Consider the following 22,802-nt stretch of genomic DNA (forward strand, 5'->3'; position numbering starts at 1 on the left):
TTTTAATAAAAGATAAGTTTCAGTAGCGCTTTTTCCAAGTTTCATGTGAAATTTCACGATGATTCGTTGCTCTATTATTACACTTATCATTTTTCCGGCGAAACAAAACAACAGCTCTTATACAAACGAAGGCCACGACTAATTTGTTTACAGACACGGGAGGCGCCGCATTCGAAAGAGAAGGCTTCACGCTACACAGCTGTCGTTCGCGTTTGGCGCATGCATACTTCTTCTGTGGAAGCATCAGTCTCGTTATTTTATAGCCACACCTCGTATAAGAAATCAGCTGGGGCGTCACATTATCATTAAAATTGTTTCCTCGTTTAATAATCACTTTAAAATATATATGTTTATGCGTTATATATGTACGAGGACGGTCCGATAAGTACTTAGCCTCACCGCCCGATGGCACCACTATCGCAAGAGAAATTTACTATCGTGTAGTACATTCTCGTAGACGGCTACTGTCGAAATTTCAGCCGAATCGGACTCGTAGTTTTGTTTTGACCGCGTGTGGAAGCGGGCGTGTCCGCGGATTTTAGAAAAATGGAAAAAGAGCAATATCGGTCGGTGATTCGATTCTTGTTTTTGGAAGGGAAATCGCGCAGCGAAATCAAAGAGCGCTTGGATGCTGTGTACGGTGACTCTTCTCCTTCGATGGCGACCGTCAAAAATTGGTTTAACGAGTTTCAACGTGGTTGCACGTCGGTTTTTGATGAGCCACGCCCAGGTGCCCCGAAAACAGCTACCACGGAGGATAACATGACAAAAATCCACGATCTCGTATTGGCAGACCGCCGATTGAAGGTGCGCGAGATAGCTGAGACAGTAGGCATCTCAAAAGACCGCGTGGGTCATATCCTGCATGAAATTTTGGCCATGAGAAAGCTGTCGGCGCGATGGGTGCCGCGTTTGCTCACTCCGGACAACAAGCGCAACCGTGAAACCACTTCAGAGCAGTGTTTGACGCTGTTTAAGCGCAATCCGAAGGAGCAATTCTGCGTCGTTTCGTGACCGTCGACGAAACATGGATCCACTGGTACACACCAGAGACCAAGGAACAGTCGAAACAGTGGACTTCACCCGGCGAACGTGCTCCGAAGAAGGCGAAGACTGTCCTATCGGTCGGAAAGGTGATGGCCACCGTTTTCTGGGATTCACAATGTGTGATCTACATCGACTACCTGGAGAAGGGCAAAACGGTCACAGGGCTGTACTATGCCGAATTATTGGGCCGATTCGACGCCGAATTGCAGAAAAAACGGCCCCATTTGGCGAAGAAAAAAGTGCTCTTCCACCATGACAACGCACCGGCTTACACCTTCGCCCTCGCCACGGTCAAATTGGTCGAATTGGGCTACGAACTGCGGCCCCATCCACCGTATTCTCCAGATTTGGCCCCGTGCGACTTCTTTTTGTTTCCAAACTTGAAAAAGTCACTCGCCGGGCAGAAATTTGAGTCGAATGAGGAGGTCATCGCCGCCACGGAGGCCTACTTTGCAAACCTCGAGAAAACGTATTTTTCAGACGGGTTAAAGAAGTTGGAGCATCGCTGGGTCAAGTGTATCGAGCTAAAAAGAGACTATGTTGAGAAATAAATCGCCACTTTTCCAAAATTTTCGTTTTTCTTTTGTAGGCTAAGTACTTATCGGACCACCCTTGTATGTGTGTATGCGTGTATATACAGGGTGCACGATTTATCTGAAGACATTGAAATATCTCGAGAACTATGCATTGGATAAAAAAAAGTGGTTAATGAAAGTTGTTAGTCTCGAAGGGGGACATCCAATGATACCAAACTCGACCTCCCACCCCACCCCCTGGGGATGGGGATTGGGGGCAACTTTGAAATCTTAAATGGAAACCCCCATTTTTTATTGCAGATACAGATTCTACGCCACAAAATACGTAAATTTTGTCCGAAACTTTTTTTTTGATTTGTGATAGATGGCGCTGTAATCGCAAAAAATTATATTTTCCGCAATTCTCCAGAAATGATCATTGGATTGAGAAATAAAAAATACCTCTTCAATATTTTTAAAGAACATAATAAAAGTTATTCCCCCCCATCCTCTCGGGGTAGGATGGGTGATAACGTTCAAATCTCAAATGGGGATCCACATTTTTCATTGCAGAATTAGATTGTACGTGAAATATTTATTGAAACAATTTTTTTCATTCGTGATAGATAGCGAATTTTTCCGAGAAACTACTTTTAGCGTTACACAGGGACAACGACGAGGACGTAGTAGTTTTATGTTCCCTTCGGGTGCTTTTTTAATGTGAGGTCCCTTGCCTCTCACTGTTCAATTAATTAGAGTAAATGTTCGAAATTTTTACCTTCAACTTCAATACACTTATTGATTCTTTTTTCAAATGACTGTACACAGGATAGAAGCATATCTGCGGGAGTTTCAGCGCAAGCGTTTCTTATACGTTCTACCATGTTTTAACGAGTTGTTGGCACTTGTTGATTTAAAAATATTGAACAGGTATTTTTTATTTCTCAATCCAATGATCATTTCTGGAGAATTGCGGAAAATATAATTTTTTGCGATTACAGCGCCATCTATTACAAATAAAAAAAAAAGTTTCGGACAAAATTTACGTATTTTGTGGCGTAGAATCCGTATCTGCAATAAAAAATGGGGATTTCCATTTAAGATTTCAAAGTTGCCCCCAACCCCCACCTCCAGGGGGTGGGGTGGGAGGTCGAGTTTGGTATCATTGGATGTCCCCCTTCGAGACTAACAACTTTCATTAACCACTTTTTTTTATCCAATGCATAGTTCTCGAGATATTTCAATGTCTTCAGATAAATCGTGCACCATGTATATATATATGTATTAAACACGTAAACATATATATTTTAAAGTGATTATTAAACGAGGAAACAATTTTAATGATAATATGACGCCGCAGCTGATTTCTTATAGAGCGACGGGCTTGAGTGAACAGCCATCGTCGCCCCGGCCGCTGAGCGCGCAGCGATGCGAGGGGGACAGTAGGTCACCTATTGAATTTCGCTCGAAATGTGCAGATCGTGTCCAGCTCTGATCTATAATATTCTTTCCCCATTAATTTATCTAGTTATATCTAATATATCTAGTTATATATAATATATTGTTACGTCCTAGAGGAGGAGCGCAACTTTTCCGTTCGCGGTAAAAGTGAACCTCGTTCGTACACGCTTGTCAGGGAACGGGTCAGGAACCCGTCGGGCCCCTTTACTCGCTCGCTGACGTACGACGAGCGGTCCGTTTTTCGGTCAGGGACGCGAATCCCTTTACGAGGATAGGACCATGAATCGACTGTTCGAAGGTGGGGTGATTTTGAAATTAATTAATGGAAAATTAGATATTTAACAAATTTATTAAAATACAGATGACAAACAAAATGATATAACGGCGCGGTTTAAAATATGACAATTTATGGTTATGCAAATGATGGTATGTGTATGTGTGTCTGTTTGTGTGAGAGGAAAGAAAAAGGAGAGAACAAGGAAAGGGAAGGAATACGAATTAGTAATCAGGTGAAGGGGAACGAGAGCGGCCAAGTGAATTTAGAGGAGTGAGTAGTTCCGAGAAAGAAACTGGGGAATAAGATATCGGAGGGGTAGAAGGAGTGGACGCGCGTGTAGGAAAAGAGGAAGGAGTACCCGGAGGAAAATGAGGTAGAAGATAAAAGGATAGGAACGTAGGATCTGGGTGGTAGTTGGTTCCTAGCGCTATGTTAACTATCGCTCGAAGATAGTGGACCTGAGATGCTAGTTGGTCGGGATCTCTGGTGTAAAAAATCGACTCGAGCGTTCGGAAAATGTTCTTGATAGTTATTCCAATGTTGTGATAATAACCTGCTAAAACCGGATTTCAATAATAGGGGGAATTAATAAAATGGTTATAGGAAGGGTAGATAATAAAGAAAGTAAAACTTACTGCTGGTTCCAAAGCAGAGAGAGAGAGAGAGAGAGAGAGAGAGAGAGAGAGAGAGAGAGAGAGAGCAACCACAAGAAAATGTTGCTGATCTGCGTAGGTGTGCAACGCTGGCCCTGTCGCTTTCGGATTTCCAATTCGTCAACGGCGATGTTACACACAACTGTGTCCTCTTTTTAGGCAGCGGATAATAGTTAAACTTCGAGAGAACGTTTAGACCAACTCCACGTCTAAATGCCTGAGTGTAAAAATTAAACAACAAAAGAAAGATCTCTGGATGCCGAACTTGTGGTTCTAACTCAGGTGCTGGTCAGGCGAATAATGTGCTAGCCTTTTCGTTTTTCTTAAAACGTCATCTCGGTTGAGAGGATGGGGTTGTGAAAATTGTGAACTTTGTTGTTAACATTTTCGGAGGTGGGAGTTTAGAATTGAGTCAGGGTCTAAGGGTCTATGTCCATCTATTAGATCTTTGTTATTAACATTTTCGGAGGTGGGAGTTTAGATTTGAGTCAGGGTCTAAAGTTTATTAGAACTTTTCCAGAGACGGGATTTTGGAGTTGCGTTGCATTGTTGTAAAGGATGGAGTATCTATGGCGATAAGAGATTTCGTCATCCCGTTAGGTTTAGTGAGAATTATTGGGTAATATGACGAGACGTGGAAAAGTTGTGAGTTCGTGAGGATGTGACTCAATGGATTTTCCTGACAAACAACTAGAGGACTCTAGTCTAGGAGGAGATAAAGAAAAAAGAGAAATCGCTGTGTAATGATCGGTGATGCCATTGCGTTCGAAGAATCGCGAAACATGTTTATTGAATCTATCGTTTAAAGTGTCAATTCGCTCGATTTATAAAAGATCTAGAATACGCGGAGACGGCAGGACGTAACATCTAGACTCATATCTAGTTTAATCTTTAATATATTAGCAGCAAGGTTGGGAAAGTTACTTTTTAAAAGTAACTCGTTACCGTTACCATTACTTTCGGTAAAAAGTAACTCGTTACCGTTACTCGTTACTGATCTTAAAAAATAACGCGTTACCGTTACTTGAAAGTAACGATATTTTATTTTGTTACTTTCCGTTACTTTCTTTTGTTGTAAATCCAGGTTTATAAGAAAGGTGCTAAGACAAGATATAAATCGGACACAAGACGATTAGAAATATATATATATATACATATATATATATATGGTATATATATATTTAAATATTTTTATTACTTTATGTTATTAAGTATTGTACTTAATGAAAAGTTTCTTAATTAATGGATATGAATTTAATATTTGGACATTAGTGCCTGTTGACTTTAAAAATCTTTGCCATTCATCATAGGCAGATTTCTCATTTGATGTTTGCTATTTAAAATTAAAGAAGTCATCGTTATTATTGTGCTTATCAGACATCAAAAAATTTTTAATTGAAGGAATTCCTTATAAATCTTCTAAATACGTTTGCGCAAGTTTTCATTTATCTTCAGCTAACCAACTCAATTTGGGATGCAAACAGCTGGCAATTATCAATTCTTCTTTTTCGAGTGTACAAAACCTAAAGTTAAATCAATAAAATTAAATATGAACATATTGATTTTTCTTTTTGATCAGATGAATGTTGTTTGATGAACATATGTATTAACCAAATTACACCAATTTACCTTTCTTTTAAACCTTTCTGTATAGCTACGGCCAATGGATGACAATATGTGAGTCCATCTTTATTGGTTCTCATTAAATTCAGCATAAAACAAAAAATGCATAGAAATTTAATACAATTAAGTTTAATTTTATAAAAATTAAAAAGTAACGATTAAAGTAACGGACGTTTTGTTACTCGTTACAAAAAAATCGCCGTTACTTTTTCGTTACTGACACCAAAAAGTAACGGCGTTACCTAATCGTTACTCAAAAAAGTAACGATATCAGTAACGGCGTTACAAGTAACGCGTTACTTCCCAACCTTGATTAGCAGTTAGTGTTTTTTCAGAGATAAATTTTTTTCATGGTTACGTCATTGTGACTTTATATAAGGCTGCATATAATCTGGTTTTAAATCGCTCCCACAATATTAATAGCACAGTAGCAACATTAGTAGCAACAGTATTCCGTGAACTCTTGACTAAGTTACATCGTAGTGAAAGTGACAAGAAGACAGTTTGCAACACTTAGAAATTTGACATACGTAAGTTAGTATCAATTAGTTATTATGTTATTATGTTATGTTAGTATTAATTAATTATTAATTATTTATTATGTTATGTTTATCAAAAGTATTGTTTTTACGATCGAGATGTCGTCTATCCGAATATTCGTCTCAATATTGACGAGCTGTTTCTCTAGCATTATTATCAGCCACATATTAAATGTCAATAACGTGTCAACTATTTTTAAGGCGAATAATCCGCTTTGTCGATAATGACACAATTAATGAAAGGAAATAAAATTAATTTACTTAGGTAACTAAACGTATCGATTAAATCGTCGCAATAAGAGCCAACTCCAGTAGATTTTAATTTAAAAAACAAACGCCTGGATGACAGACTGGCGACTAATAAAAGTGTTTTGTAGTAGTAGTTTACATTCAAAGAAAGTGCATTGATAGCTCCTTTATTTCGTAAAGTTAAGCTCCGGCGATCCTTCGAATACTTAACACACACACACACACATACAAATGAGTTTAATGCTCGTAAGAATTATAATTTTAAACTCAAATATCTTGGAAACTATTTTAATTATTGATTTTGTAAAAAATTATTAAGATATCAAATACATTAATTTATTTAAATAAATCCAGAAGTACGATAAAAAAATAGTTATCATTTTAAAAAAGTAAAATTGACTTTAATCCGACCTAAAATTATGATTCTTTATTCTTTGAACCTAAATATCTCAAAAATTATTAGTTTTGCAAAAGAATACGAAGATACAAAGAAATATTCAATAGAAATATTCAATAGAATAAAAAGAATGTCCAATCAAAAAATGATAAAAAATAGATGCTGTTATTTGAAAAGGTAAAGTTCATCTTGAAATGATCTTGAACAATCTCAGATAGGAAAATGTTATTATTTTTGTGCTCAGATTGCATTTACATATTGACGTAATATAATTTCAAAAATACATACAGATGTGTGCGTATATGTTGCTCAGATATTAGTCATGTCATGATGTCAGAAAAATATCTTATTTTATATATCTTATCCTATTATTATTTTAAAGTGACATATTTAACCCTTTGAGGCATATTTGAGGTGTATTTTTCAGAAAATCCGAATCACATGAAAATTTACATACAGGGGTTTCTGGGGTTGCCGATGACGAATCCGTTATCGGATTTTCGAAATTCAAGATGGCGGATCCAAGATGGCGGGCGCAAAAATGAAAAATCGCGATAATTTCGGTGACATCCGTGATTCGTAATCAACGACCTTGAAAGTTAGCCAAAGTACAATTTCAGCTAATCATAAAAATTTTATGATTCGCCATCTTGGAAAATAAATTTTAGAATTTGGACTTCAGATTCGTAATCGGACGAGCTCAAAAATTAACCAGAGTACAATTTTAGCTGATTTTATGTACATTCTATGATCCGCCATCTTGAAAAATTAATTTTGGGATTTGGACCTCAGATTCGTAATCAGCGACCCAAAAAACCCCCAAACCTTGATTTTGAGCAAAAAATTCATTCATAGTTCGTCAAAAATGATTTTTTTCTGTAAAAATGTGTATTTTTCACATTTTTGTTTATTTATCATAAATAGACAACTTATGCAAAACACTTTTCAACCTTTGATGTATATTCCCATATCATATCATAAAGAAGCTAAAAATCGCAAAAAACCCGACAAAAATCCCTCAAATATAAAATATTTCATGAAAATGTGAGAATAAATAGGTGGTAAGTATATTTACTACTATGCCTCAAAGGGTTAATACATGATTTTGTGCTCAAATAAAGGTCAAAGCATTTAAATTTTTTTTATGAAAATTGTGTTTTTTACTATTACTATTTTTCCATGAATGTGAAGAGACAATGTGAAATAGAATGTGTTCCAAATATATTTTATTTTACTTTGGTATATGGGAGTAGTAAATAATATCACACAAACAATATCATACAGGACCACATAAAATTAGCTTGTACATAGTAGTTTAATCCTCTAAAAATTACAAAAATTTTTGAGTTTTTTTAATCAAAATACATATCGTTCATTTACTGCAACAATAACCACTTAAAAATAATGATTTTGTCGAAAACGATTATCCATAAATTTTAGATTATCAGTCCCCAGTTACCAATAAATTTTAGATATCAAAACTACAAAGAAAATTGTTTTTTCTATATTAATAAAATAAAAACGACAAAAATTTGAATTATATGATTATTGCAGTAAATAAGCGACATATTATTATTACAGATATCACAGCATCATATTTTGAGAAAGTAAATATTTTGGGAAAGTAAACTTAAACAATAAGTTTTATTTTAGACAAAAATGTAAAATGTACTGTTTCTATAATAAAATAAAAGTTGCTAGATTTTTTATATTACTCTTCCACAGTATAAACATGTATAGTAAAGAAATATAAAGCACTATAGAAACAAAAAATTTATAAAATTTTAACAATAACCCAAGATGACATCAAATAACGACGTCTTAATAATGTCCGTAGGTCAGTAAGACATCATTAAAACATCATCCTGTAACATAATATAAAATTTCTATAATAACGTGAGAATATCAATCTTTAGTTATCAAGTTAATAATATAATTAAAAAATTGATATAAGTAAAGTTTGATATAAAAATAAAAAATTGATTAATTTTCATTAGAATCATCTGAGAAAAGAAGATCACAAGCCTCGTAGTTAACAGAATTGTCAGTCTTCGAACTATTATCTGAATTATCTTATCTTCAATATCATCTTCAATATTATTTGTTGTTCTTGTAGGTACTTTTTCTTTTTAATTATGTTTCACATCAATAGTGTAGCGCTATTTTACTGTTCGAAGTACCTTCATAATCTCACTTTTAAACTCAGCAAAGATTTTTTAGTCCTTCAAAAGTCTGGCATTCTTCTGCTGCAACTAAAAAAATGTAAAATCATAGTAAAAGTATTTACAAATATTTAATACTAAGTAGAAAATAAATTTTATTTTGAAATGTAATTAATTAATTCACTTGGATAAATGTAAATGTAAATAATATAAGTCTTATAAATATAACATAACAATATAATTTATAGAAATATAATTCATGAATAAATATTCATTTAATGCTATATAAAACAAAGAAATGAATTGAAATATAATTAAACTTATGAAAAAATACTTTAACAATTTTTGTATTATAAAATAGTATGGAATTAGTTATACGGCACCGAATAAGTAAATTTCGATGTTAACTCATCGGTCATCGTTTCTTTTTGAAAACGATTTAAGGTCTTTCTCAACTTAATACCTCCAATGAATTGTAAAAATTGTTTCTACAAACATATTAAATAGATATTTTATTGACTCCCCTTAGGGTTACAATTCTTTGACCTGCCATTTACACACTACTCTACTTCTTCGCCTCTTACACTACATACGAGAGAGATAGAGAGCGCTCCTCATTCACACCACACTCCTTCACTCTTCTTTCTCTCCCTCTCTCTCACTCTCCATTCCTTTCCTCTCACACCATGACCTCCGTTTCCGCCGCCTTCTATTCCCTCTCCCTCCCTTCCTCCCTCCCTTCCCCACCATTTTTCTTCCCTCATCACTCCTCCTCTTTTCCTCCTCTCCTAGCACTTCCCCTCCACCTGCTGCCATTCCCTTTCCTCCCCATCCTNGCTCGTGGCGGCGCCGGCGTTGGCCGCCGTCCGCCATTATTTTGTCCCGCCGTTCTATCGTCCCGATGGAAATGATCGTTTCCGCGCAGGTAACTTTTGGGCGACTCGATCTCGAATTTACATTAACGCGCGTATTACTCGAGCCGTCGAATTAATTACGCGAGAAGAGGGAGAAAAAGTGGCGAGGAATGTTACGCCGCGGTATGCGGGAACGCGAGTGCTACATGTTGACGCGAAAAACGGACGCCGCGTTAGATAGGATTCTTTTTTTTCCTCGTCCCTCCCCCTTTCCCGACTAATGTAATATAGTTGAGAGTACGATTGGAATTCTATTCGCATGAGCACACGCCCGCATTCCGCTCGCGCACGGGCGCTCGCTCACGCGTTATCGTCCCCCGCGCGTCCCGATGCGCCGCTCCGCGTAAATCTGCGATTATTATGTGCGAGCGCACATAAATTTGCAAGCGGCACCGCATAATGAAATATTTAAACGCGTCCGCTGAAAAACGAAAATTAAAAGCGAAATATCCGCCGGCGTGGGCTGCGCGCGCGCGCGCGCGTCCATTCCGCTGTCATTTAGAAAGATTCATTCGATGTTGATTTACCGATATTACTTGCGGCTGACAGCGCGGCACACGAAATCCGCGTAATAAATTTCATATATAAACACACAACGGACCGCGTAGGCCGCGTTCGACAATTATGTCGATCGATTATTATTCGTCTCGATCGCCGCCGCGGCCGATCGATGTAAGCGGCGGTAGGAACAATTGCGAACAAAAATGCTGCAGAGAGTCGCGTCAAATCGCGTATTCCACGGCGGCAAGTCGGATAATACAGCGTTCGTGTGAGCGCAGAGAACATCGATGGGACTTACCGTTCGATAAACATCGCCAACGTGTTACGCGAGCAGATTATCCAAAGATACACAGGTACACGCCAAGGTGTCGCAATTATCGCTGTGTTACCTCACTTCATTCAGTCGATCGATTTTAAATAAATTCGCAAGATATACAGCGAGCAACGGCCGCAGGATGAAGAAATTACGAACACGTCGATATTCGCGAGTCCCGACCGGGCGGCGCGCCGCTCTCGAATTTCGCGGATCGGCGACTTTAAACGGCCGCCGTCCAATGACTTTCGGCACGCCAAGATTTCGTCGATCACCTGGCGGCGAGAGGCGCGAGAGAGAGAGAGAGAGAGGCCTAGAAGCCCCGGCAGTTTTTCGAGCGACCCCTAAACCGGGATTCCCGGGATGCCGTGACGCGCGGCAGTTACACGGGGCTAATTTTCCCGCGCAATTCGCCAGATTCGTCGCCGGCCCCGCGCGCGATCCGATCGCCGTTCTCGTGCAGCGCGAGCCAGAATGAGAGAGAGTGAGAGAGAGAGAGAGAGAGAGAAGGAGGGATGGAGGGAAGGGGAGGAAGGAAAAATGCGTGTACATATACATATATATATATATATATATTATATATTATATATATATATGTAAAATACACATGGTATTACATGCCATATGAACTGTATACCGACAGCAGAGCGGTCACGTAAGCCGCGAGCATCACGCCGAGCGCAGTATAATAGCCGTGCGCCGTCGTGCACGTACGTGCGAGCGAGACTTACGATCGGGCCGCGCGTGTGTTTAATCCACGGGCCGGATCGCTGGTTACAGCCGTTCTCCGGCACTCCCACGATATCATTTGCGCCATTCGGCGGCCGGAGACCGGCGTCGAAGTAACAGCATAATCCGGGACTGATAATCAGCGTGCCGCTGCGCTCTGTGCGCGCGTGACTAACCGCAGCACGCTCGGGGTACTTTGCACTTTCGCGATGAGACCCTGACGCGATTTGGCGAGACAGGTTCTCGGTTTCATCGACGACGTGAGGGGGTAGGAGGAAATATCTCCGGACCGCGATCTCGTCGTAAAACGCTGTTTCGGCGCGAAAGTCGTTTGCTTCGCGATCTCATATCGTGCATGAGGATGGAAAGTTTATTTTTGGCAGCCGCACGCCGGCGAGAGATGGGAATAGCGTGTTCTCTCTCTCTCTCTCTCTCTCTCTCTCTCTCTATCTCTATCTCTCTCTCCTCCCTGGAAATTCGATATTAACGAATAAAATGTTATCTTGTCGTGTAATTGATGAAATTGTTTCTCGCGAGCGAATTCTGCCGACAGACCGGCCGCGTAAACTACCCAGAAAATTCATTTACGCTGATTTTCCGATCGACTCTGTAAACTACAATTTAGGCAAAAACTGCATTATTACAATGGAATTTTCGCTAATGCAAAATCGATTCCGAATTCTCCTGTAATCCGTTATTCAAATTATGGATAATTGTAGGAGCCGTGATAATCATGATCGTAAAGTTAATCGCATCGGTCCCGATATTACTACGTTTAAATATGCAAACGAACTCTATTTCCGTTTCACGATAAACAATTATTATTTCATATTCATATCTCATTAAATCTTAAAGCGCGTGTCAATCGGCGACGGCCACGAGAGGAGAGAGCCGTTCTGCGCGCACGAGCGAAGTAATCTGAGAGCGGTTCCAAAGCTCTCGCGCGTTCGACGGCGCACGCGAGGGAGGCGTTAAATTGCGCATCAATCGGCATAGAAATGATCGTCGCTGGGATTCCCGTTTCAACCGCAGAGCGTCGCAATTAGACGTCCTCGGGCTTCCAGCCCGTCGTAACGTCCGATGTATCCATGTATTGTGCGCGGACATAAGCGTCGCTCCGTTCTCGCCCGAGACGCTTTTACTCGCGCCTTTCTTCATCTTCTTCCTCGTACAAAGTGGCCTTCCGCCTTCCCTCGCCATCTCTCTAGCCCTGAATATCACTGCGTCGCCGTCGCAGTATACGCCGTCTGTCGCGCCACTTTCAGTTATTACGCGCGCACGTGTGTGACGCGCTCGCGGAACGGCTTCGCAGGGCATCTCGCCCTCCCGCCCTCGTCGCGGTCGCGAACTGTCGTGGTTAAGACTAAGGTGTCTGTCTCATTAGCGCAATAAGGCGGAACATCTTTTGTCGGGCCTGAAATTGTTTCGCGTCCGATCGCGAAATAAATCGTTCGATTCGTCCGGGACTAAGCGATACGCTCTCTATCGCCGCGGAAGCCGGCACTCCGCGAAGTCTCGCGAAGCGGCGCGAGAGAGAGAGAGAAAGAGAGAGAGAGAGAGAGAGAGAGAGAGAGAGAGAGAGAGAGAGAGTAGTCCTTCCGCCGAAGAACCGTCAGTCGAACGAGTGCTTATTAAGTGAATGACTAAGTATGATTGATAATGACAGCTCGCGGCAGGAGGTCTCGCCGCGACGCGTTCTCGCCGAAGTTCACAGATAAGGTCGCTTCTGGAGATCCGTAGCTTGATTCCAATTCGTCTCGGCTAATAACTTCCCACGGCGCCCAAGAAAGATCCGTCCGTCACGCGGCGGACGTTGCGTTCGTTCGCCCGTCGTCGCCTTTAGACTCCTCTGATCGAAAGGCTGCATTTCTTTCGTCGTCTCGTTTGTGCGAGCGTGCGTGATCAGCTCCGCGCGTAAAAGCGCACTGTGAAATTAGCGTGAAATGTAACCGTTCGATTCCAAAGGCCCGGCGAGAGTCATGCCCGGAGAGAGTCGCATTTAGCGACGCGATTAAATGGCCTGTGCGCGGACCATGCTACATGCACACACGCATACACGTGCATTTAGCGATATTTAGGTACATATATATGTGTATATATATATATATATATATATATGCGCACGTACATACATAAATACACGTAGCGGGATTCACTTATCCTTCCTGCCGCCGGTATTCAGCGAACAAATTCAGGACGCTAATGTGGCGAGGTTGAAGGGGAAACGGCGGAGCCAACGGATACCGCACGAAAACAGAGCGGAAAGGGGAAACAACGAGGAAAAGAGGAACGTGCCGGGCGGCGTACGCGCGTGCTAGGAAAAGACCGTACGATTTAAAATGCCGCTCACGATGGGTCATACGCCATTGTCTCGGTGTTTGCAACGAATTTGCCTACGTGCTCCGATGCTCCCGCAGTTTTCGGCTGTTCTCCAGACCGCGCTGCGGTTGACACAACACACACACACACACACACACACACGTATACGTGCGCGCCAAGAAATAAACGTCTCCTATACTGTCAGCGTCGCCGCAATATCCAGCGCGATAGCCCGCCGCTTTTGGCGTCGCGACGCGGCGCGGTGGCGCGATTTCTGCGGACCGCGTTCGTCCGGCCGAGTCTCCTCGTGAATTTCCGGCCCCGCTGGAAATCCGAGAAAGCAGCTCTGTCGCCGATTGAACGGTACGTCTCACGCGGGAACGTCACAGTCCACGGGCGGGGCGCGGTCTTCCTCCTTAACCGAAAGCTTCGCGCTTCCGACGACGCACTCGGCGTGCATGCATCTACCTCGACCTCTCTTCGCGACGAAGATCCTCGCGAGCGACGTTTGCGCGCTAACCACCTTTCCCCTTCTCACCGTACAGCTTGGCAAAAGAACGCATCAGAGGATGCGTCCGCGCACTCGAGGATGATGTCACAGTCGACGGCCGAGGCGCGACTTGGCGGTCATCGTGGAGAACGATGATCGATTGACCTGTCCGCCCACGCCATCCGGCTCCAACAGTTTAAGTTTGAAATATTGCGAGCTTTCTTTCCGTTCGGCACACGCGTACATCTCTCCAACAGCGCAGCGCGCGCGACGAGGTGGCGCGGGTCACCCGGGCAGCGGCAGCACCAAGTTGGCTCGACGGCGCCGCGGCGGGCCCTCGATGCGCCCGGCGGTATCGCGTCGTGATTTACGAGGGGACAGTCCGGCAGCGCGCGAATCCCAGCGCGCGCCGAGAGTAACGGCGGGGTGTCGGGCTCGCGGCGGCGGACTGCGCGAGGGCATGCGACTGCTGGGATTAAATAATTATTCGCAATAACATACAGCTGCTGCTGCATCACGTATAGACGAGCGTCAGCGACGCTCAAGGTGGCTTCGTCGCACGTACGCAAGCTTGCCGGGCTCCAGGAACGCGCGCGCGTCCGCTTTCGCCCCCCCATTGAACCGCCCATTCGCCGCCACCCCCCCCCCCTGGCGTCCAACGGCGTCCAACTGGGACGTCACGTCGGCTCGGTGTAAAAAGAGTCATTAAAAGGAGCGATGTAAATAACGCGACGTGTAGTAAAAAAAAATAACGAGGGAGTCGCTGTTAACGAGCCGCCACCACCGCTACGGAGCCTCGTAGGTGTCCGGCTAAATCTCGGCTGACGCTCGAGCCCGGCGAAAGTAGAGATCTTTTTCTCTTCGCCGCGTATCGATCGCGAACGCGTCGGCGGGAACGCGGCAGGGGGCGCGGGGGGGGGAGGGGAAGGACGGTTCGGCGCGTGCTTCGCGAGAATCGCGCCGAAAAGCGGAATCGCGCGATTCACGCGCGCGCGCGCGCGCAACCGCGACGTATCAGTTTTGCCGGCATAATGACGACTTCGCCGATAGTCGAAGAGAGCGAAATAGCGGGTTGCAGCGGGAAAATACGGTTAAGGGGGAGGGGGCGAGAGGAGGGCACAGCCACGTGATTCCCTCCGTGGTTTCGCCGTCGCTCCGCATTCGGCCGGTCGATCGCGCCGGATTTGCGATTTTCTGCTCGTTAAGTAAACGCGAGGATATTCGTGCAGTCGTTTGGTATTATCCGCGGTATTATCCGAGAAACGCGAGGATCGCACGAAAGCCCGCCATTCGGCTGAATATACAATGTGATAGCGAAGGAACCGACGGCCTGCTAATTACAGGTGTTTGCTTGACCAGCCGCCGCGATCGGCCGAACATTGTCGCGATAAACTTTTGAGTCTGATCGTATTTGCGATCGTGAAGCTGCCACGAAAGGATTCGCGCACGTGTGTGTGTGTGAGTGAGGTATCGACGTTCGAAGGACGAATCGGCGGCGGAAACTTTTCCGCGGCCGCACTTCGCTTCGTTTCGTCGCGACGCGTGTCGCGCTCGTTGCTGCCGCATCTTCGTTCACCACGGCCGACATTCGGGCGTCACACCCGATTAACATTAATGATATTTCTAAGCTGCCGTATATATAACAGAGTTAATGTGATTATATTCACCGGGTCATTATGCATGCAATCTCCCATTCATATCATTTACATTATTGCAAATTGTTCAACAACATACATACATTTGGTACATTTGGTACATTATGAACCGCTACAAAGTATACTAATTGCTTGCTCAACAACCGACAACGGAAATTATCGATTTTGCGCACCGTGACAGTTTCAAGCCAAATCCCCCGTAAATTCCGCGGTGTTTCGCGCGCGCGTTAAACGCACCGTGTATGGATTTTCCTCCCGGGTGGGAGGAAAGTACGCTTCCCCCTTCCCCCCTCCTGCCGTCCTCGCCGCAATCCCCCCGGCTTCTCGTCCGGCCGTTTGCGGGGAAAACTTGCGGCGAGGCGTCTTCGGGAGGGATACCTCCCGCGCGGCCGAAGGCTCCTTTTTTCCCGAACAAACCTGGAACTCCCTTCGCCCCTCTCTCTCTCTCTCTCTCTCTCCCTCCCTTCCTCCCTCTCTCGAAATTCCTCAGTCGAAACAATTATGCGAATTCCACGGAAGATTGATACCTATTTCGATGAGCATACCCGTGTTTCGACTAACGTATGTGCGCGCATATATTGGACAGAAGTGCTTCGAGCGGTTGCCGCGAAACACTCGTCTACGGGCCATAAACCGTAGACCTCGTTAAAGCGGCGTCAGCGGTAGACGGCGAATTAATTCTGCAATTAATGGCGTAATAAGTACGATGACGCTCGTGCTTGTCGATGCATAATGCGCGCGCTCGTCCACGCCGCGGCATGTCTATCGCGTATGAAGGCGCGTATCTCTCTTCTTCCGCGGTTCCGATTAATGAAGGACTGCGTGCGCTGCGCGGAACAGGAGTCAATATTCATTTGGATTTCCGTGCTTGGAGCTTCTGAACCACGGCACGTATCCGAGAGACACTCGCTCGCGTTCGCGTGTTGTTAGTCTTACGTGGAGTCTATCGAGAGTCTTTTCTGAGAGTAGTTTCTCGCGAGAGAGAGAGAGAGAGAGAGAGAGAGAGAGAGAGAGAGAGAGAGAGAGAGAGAGAGAGAGAGAGAGAGAAGGAGAGAGCGGGAGGAGAGGGAATTTATTGGATAAATGCGAAAGTTTTAATAACATTTCTCAAAGATATCATCGTCGGCACTTACAAACACGTATAGACGATGTGTAATATAATAAAAATTAAAACAAGGAACAATAGGGCGAGATTACTCGCGTAGTAGAACGAATAATTCTTCGTTTCTAATAAAATTGCCCGATCCGTTTTCCTGTCACAAACGCTTGTACTCGCTGCGATCATTTCACTAGCCAGTTGAAATATTGCACACCAATTTGGTTTTTCCACTTGCTGAAACTCGAATACTTAATAACTCCGAAGGATCCCGTAAAACTGTGCGATCCGCTGTATCCGAGCAAGTATTTCGCGACACGGGATTGTGAAACAAAGGTGAACGCGAAGGCGGGCGAGAGCATATCGCGACGCGATTTTTTCGTCGATCGCCCGACTCGCGAGAATTAATGTTGAGCTAAACGCAGTCGCGAGTCGAAATCGGTCAGCTGAAAACAGTTTCAGGCGCCCCGTCAGCATGCGCCTGTTCTTCCGATCGTTCATTCCCTTTGCAATTACCACGTCCACTCTGCGCTCGTTAATTATATCGTGGGGGAGTTCTAATAGAAGACGGGGATCGTTAGAGTGGACCAGATGCCATGTCCCGAGCGTTAAGCACGCTCGCCATCACGTACGCGCCGTTCTTGCAGGCTCGGGGCGTGCTCGGGTCTTGGAGGTAAAGTGAATTGCCTTTGTGTCTTGTCTTGCATGCATTTAGCGTTAATGGCGATAACTCAGCGCCTATGATCGATGGCGCTATCACTACCGGTGCCAGCGACATCAATCGTCGTCACATCTGCCCTCGCGAGGTAACGAAGACGTAACGAGATATAATTCCTCGACGAGACATCGATACAATCGCGTATTCATACGTACGAACAACGACTTTAAAAAGCAAATACGATGTTTTCCGAGAGAGAGAGAGAGAGAGAGAGAGAGAGAGAGAGAGAGAGAGAGAGAGAGAGAGAGAGAGAGAGAGATCTATTGAGTTCTCGATTGATGGCTTACGCGGCACAAAATCGTAGATAACCGCTTACGAGACGATTGGGGTTAACGTCAAGTAAATAATCGCGCGAGAAGGAATGAACAAATGATTTCATTTATTTCTAATTTGTACCTAGCACACACGAGCGAATAGTTAAAAAATATTGCTTTTTTACGATTTGTATATCTAATATCCAAAAACGTTCTATCAAGGATTTTTTTAAAAATTAGACGCCGAAGAGAGCACTCGCGATACTAATATTCGAGAAAGTGGCTAATCGTCTTCGGCACTGTGCGTGATTTATCCTCGCGCTTGCGAATTTAATTTAATTTAATTTAATTTTCCCACGATCTAATTTCCAACAATCTAATTTTCCAACGCGATGAAACAATTGTCCCGAGTCGAATTCGAGGGTGCAGATATCATGGTACACGAGTCTACACGTGCATCCAGTTCCCCCGAAAAACGCTCGCCATACCAGATTTTTAAGTGCGACATTGCATTGCTTAAATTCGATGCTCGTACGTGAAGTAGGTTTTACGTTGCGCGCGAACGCCGCACACGGTGTGTGTCGTGCACTTTGTAAAACAGTTTTCTCTATATAGCACTGTGGTCGTTAACGTCATTATCCATGGTGCCGTTACACTTAGCAACCTTTAGCAAGTTAGTGGGGTATAATGTCGCGCACACCGCCGTGGCAAGCGCCAAAACACCAGCGGAGTTGGTGGGTGGACTTTCGTCGCGCCGCTCTGCATCGGACAGTCGCAAATTACTAGACTGCCGCGCGATGACGTTAACTATTACGAAAATGAGAAAGGTCCTCGGCTAACGCGCTTCCGAAACTCCGCGCGGGTCGCGTCGAAATTATAAGCCGTGCCAGCGAAAGTTCATAATCCGCGCGCTATCAAAATTTCGTCTCGCCCCTTCGAACGGGCAGACGGGGGCGGGGGGTGTTGCAAAAATATTACGCAGCTTTATCGTCCCGCGGTTGTAAACATTGTCTGCTTCGGTAGCGGCAGTTATTACGAAATTTATACTCGGCTTTACGAGACGGAAATTTCAATCGGACGTAATTTATCATTTCATTATACCTCGAGGAACAATGCGAAAAGAGATAAAACGAGATAAAGTTCGTTTCTTGCGTCAAAATTCACGAAACCTCTCGTGGTTCAATAAGTCGCGGCGAATAAGTTATTTCGGACAATGGTTTGCGTCAAATACAAAGATATATATCTATATATACTCGAGAGGAGTATATATTTCTATTTCCGCTTCAACCTCTCCCCCACATTGTCGAAAATATTCTGTATAAAGACACGACGCATAAAGACCGGAAAGAGTCATCTCATCGGTCCACAAAATTTGACTGACAATGAGGAGCTGTAATAATGCAGGCCGATGCGTACCCATGCGTTATTCACGAGGATAGGGTTCTCCGAAGAAGCGATCGAGGACTATTTGTATTCTCGGGATAAACTCGGTACTCTAAACTTTCCTATGAAAGGTCCGGAGGCTTTTATCAAATCTAAAATTTCCTATCTCGCGAAATCCGTTCGCGAACGGATTTCGCGATTTATTTAAATATAGAATCTCTTGTCCCGCGCGCGCGCGCGCGTTACATTCGTGGTTCGTGCCGACGTCGTACGATCGGCGATACGTGCGTGATAGACAGGGAAGTCGCATTCGCATGCAAACATATGTAATGCCGGGAAAAAGGACAATACGAAGACTTCGAAGAGCTTCGATGCGGATGCAAGCGAGCAAGAATGGCTTCATGAATACATGAAGTTTGAGAGAGCGCGGAACGGAACAGCAGCAGCGGAACACAGTAGCGCGTTACGGTACGGCTCGAAATCACGATAGCGTTAGACTCGTTACATATGTGTGTATGTATGTGTGTGTGTGTATGTGTACATAAATATATACACATATCGTCGGCCGCGATGCACGCGCGCGCTTACATGTGCATATTTTAAATGCAAACACAAAATATGTGCGCGTCTCTTGCGCCGAAATATAATATGCAAAATTCCGCGCGGAATTTTATTCGAGTTTAATGCGTCGCGGCTGGCCAAGAGCGCATAAGCGGGAACGTGACAAAGTATCGATCGTTGCATGGAAATGAGAGAGAACAAGGCGACGAGAGATTGATACATAAGCCAGGAGCGAAGTGTGACGCGAGACACGATAACCACGAGAGCGTGGGATGCCGATCGTGACGGAAGGAATCGCGGGGGGCTCGAGAGAGAAGGCTCGAGAGAAGGGAGGAGAGGAAGGCGTAATCGACAAACGGGATAAAACGGGCGAAAAAAAGAACAAGGAAAAGGGACGAAGGATCGACACACAGATGCACGCAAGTGCCGCGCACGCTGGCGCGAGCGGACGGAAATCGACAGTGGCAGCGAAAATCGGGTACATATTCGAGGCGGAGGCGCACCGACTGAGAAGGAGAGGAGAGAGGAAAGCTTCAGCGAGGGAACGGAGGCTGGTGGAGGAGAGAAGAATGAGGGTGCGCCGGGTGAGCACGCGTGGTGAAAAGGGACGCGAACAAACAGGCATCGATTTCAATGAGGGGCCGGGGGGAATCGGAGGAAACCCTCCGCGCGGGACTTAAAGCAGGAAAAACGAGGAGCGGATACATTACTGCATGCAAGTGCGGCGGAAGGGGTTGGTGGCGGGGGTGGGGGAGGAGGAGGGTTGACGATCGAGCGCGCGTCGATCGCAATAAGAAAATCGGGTGTACGTTCGCGGAATATAGAGGAGAGGGTTGATACCGAGCGTAGTATCGAGAAAACGAGCACACGGCGAGGAAGGACGGGGGTGGCTCGAAGGGCACGGGAGGGGCGGTCGGGACGTACGTACGGCTGGTGGCTAGAAGCGAGAAAGACGAGCAAGAAGGAAAAGGCAACGTTTTCGTTGGTCGGGGTCGAGAGGGTGAAGAGGGATAAGGGTGCAAGGCGCAAGGCGCATGTCTCCTTCACCCGCAATAACCGTGGTGCACGTATCCACAGTGGGACGTCGAAGTGGCGGCGGTGGCGGTAGCGGCGGATGTGGAGGGATACCGATCGCGGGAGGGGAGGGTTGGTCGGCAGGGACGGAAGGCACGGACCGCTAGACTTCATGCGCGACAGTATATAACGCGGGTAATACAATTTGTCGGAATTTATTGCCCCTCGATACCCGCTCGGGCCCCGGCCCCGGTGGAATCAGCTTTCTCGATCGTGCCGAACACTGCGCTCGCATTTGCCGTTCGCTCTCGAGTTTCCGACAGATGCGCAAAGTTACCTCTCCGCGTGCTCGCGTCGCCACTTCTCGCACGCGTAGTCCATTCTTGTGTTTATGCGACTCGCCCCGTGTTTGCATACGGCTGGACTCTTTCTCTCTCTCTCTCTCTCTCTCTCTCTCTCTCTCTCTCTCTCTCTCTCTCTCTCTCTCTCTCTCTCTATCTCTCTCTCTATCTCTATCTCTCTATCTCTCTCTCTCTTCCTCGGGAAAATATCGTCGATAGATGAGACGCTCGGGGTAGGCTGCGGTGTCGGGAGAATTTTATTCCACGGCTGTATAAAAAATATTCCATCGAAAGATATTGCACCGGTATTCCCCCCTGACCGCTCTTTATCGAGCGTCATGAAGTCCAATCGCACTCTACCGTCAGATTCTGTCGGGGACAGAATCGGCGGGATTATTGACGGTAATTGACATTAGTGACGGCTGTTGCGGTAGATTGCAAGACCGGTCAGTCGCGACCGCTTCGCTTTTCCGGGAGCCGGGAGGGTTAAATACACGCCGTCACGCAGTGCCAGGCCGTGCGTTTTCGGCACTCGTTACTCCGCACACACACGTCACGTATCCGCGGGATAGCGTTCACATTTCATCGCTTCATGCAAAACGTTCCGCTAATTCTCCCGCTCGGTTGCCGGGAAGAGAGCGGAAAGAGAGATTCCTTCGTTTGTTCTATTTAATCTACCAGATTCCGATATCAAGAGCTCGCGCGCGCACGGTAGACTCGAAAGGGGTCACGACGGGTTGATTGGCCAGGCGTGGACTCAAAGAAATTCAATAGCGCCGGGGCCACGTCGGAATAACGATCGCGATCGCGTGCGCAGGCATTATTCGCCGGTCAGCCGATCGCAATCGCGGTCATTCGCGATCGATCCGCAAACTTGTAGATCCGACCGTCGGTCCGGTTGACTGGCAGGAATAATTAGCAAGCTCCCTCGGCGCTCTAGTCCGCATTTCCGATTTGCGATCAGTTTTCGTCGTCCTCGCCCTTTCCCACCGTTGCCTGCGATAGTCGAATGTGGATATACGTAAGAAGGGTGGGTCGGGAAGGTCGAGAGTGGGAGGGAGGGGAAGAGAGAGAGGGAGAGAGAGAGAGAGAGAGAGAGAGAGAGAAGCAGGATAGTATTCGCTCCCTCGAGTATCGCCGAGCTTCTGCAGCGGTGCAAAACGCAGCGCTTTTGCGAATTGATCGTCTCGTTGCGCAAGGAGCGCGCATATACACACACACACATACACACACTCACACATATGAGCGTGCAGAGGGGCATGTGTGGAGCTCGATGCTCCTCCGGGGCGGTTAACAGTCACCAATAAGGTAACATTGTTGGCCCGACAAAGTGACGGGCGAGAAGGAAAATAGAAAAGCGATACGGTACATCGTGCCCCGTGGGCCTGCGAAGAAGCGCGAGTCGGTAAAAATAATCGCCAATGCCGCGTCGACTCAACCTTGAAGCAATTTATATCGCGACGTCTCTCTGATGGTATATCCAGATGTAAGTATCCGTCCTAATTGAATTAATCAAGTTTTATCCCAAGAAGGAATCGACATGTCGATGAGAGGAAAAAAACCCAGCGGTATTTTTAAGAAAGCGTCGCCG

The sequence above is a fragment of the Harpegnathos saltator genome, unplaced genomic scaffold (genome assembly GCF_003227715.2).
Source record: "Harpegnathos saltator strain DR-91 unplaced genomic scaffold, Hsal_v8.6 scaffold854, whole genome shotgun sequence".
NCBI classification, from domain to species: Eukaryota; Metazoa; Arthropoda; class Insecta; order Hymenoptera; family Formicidae; genus Harpegnathos; species Harpegnathos saltator.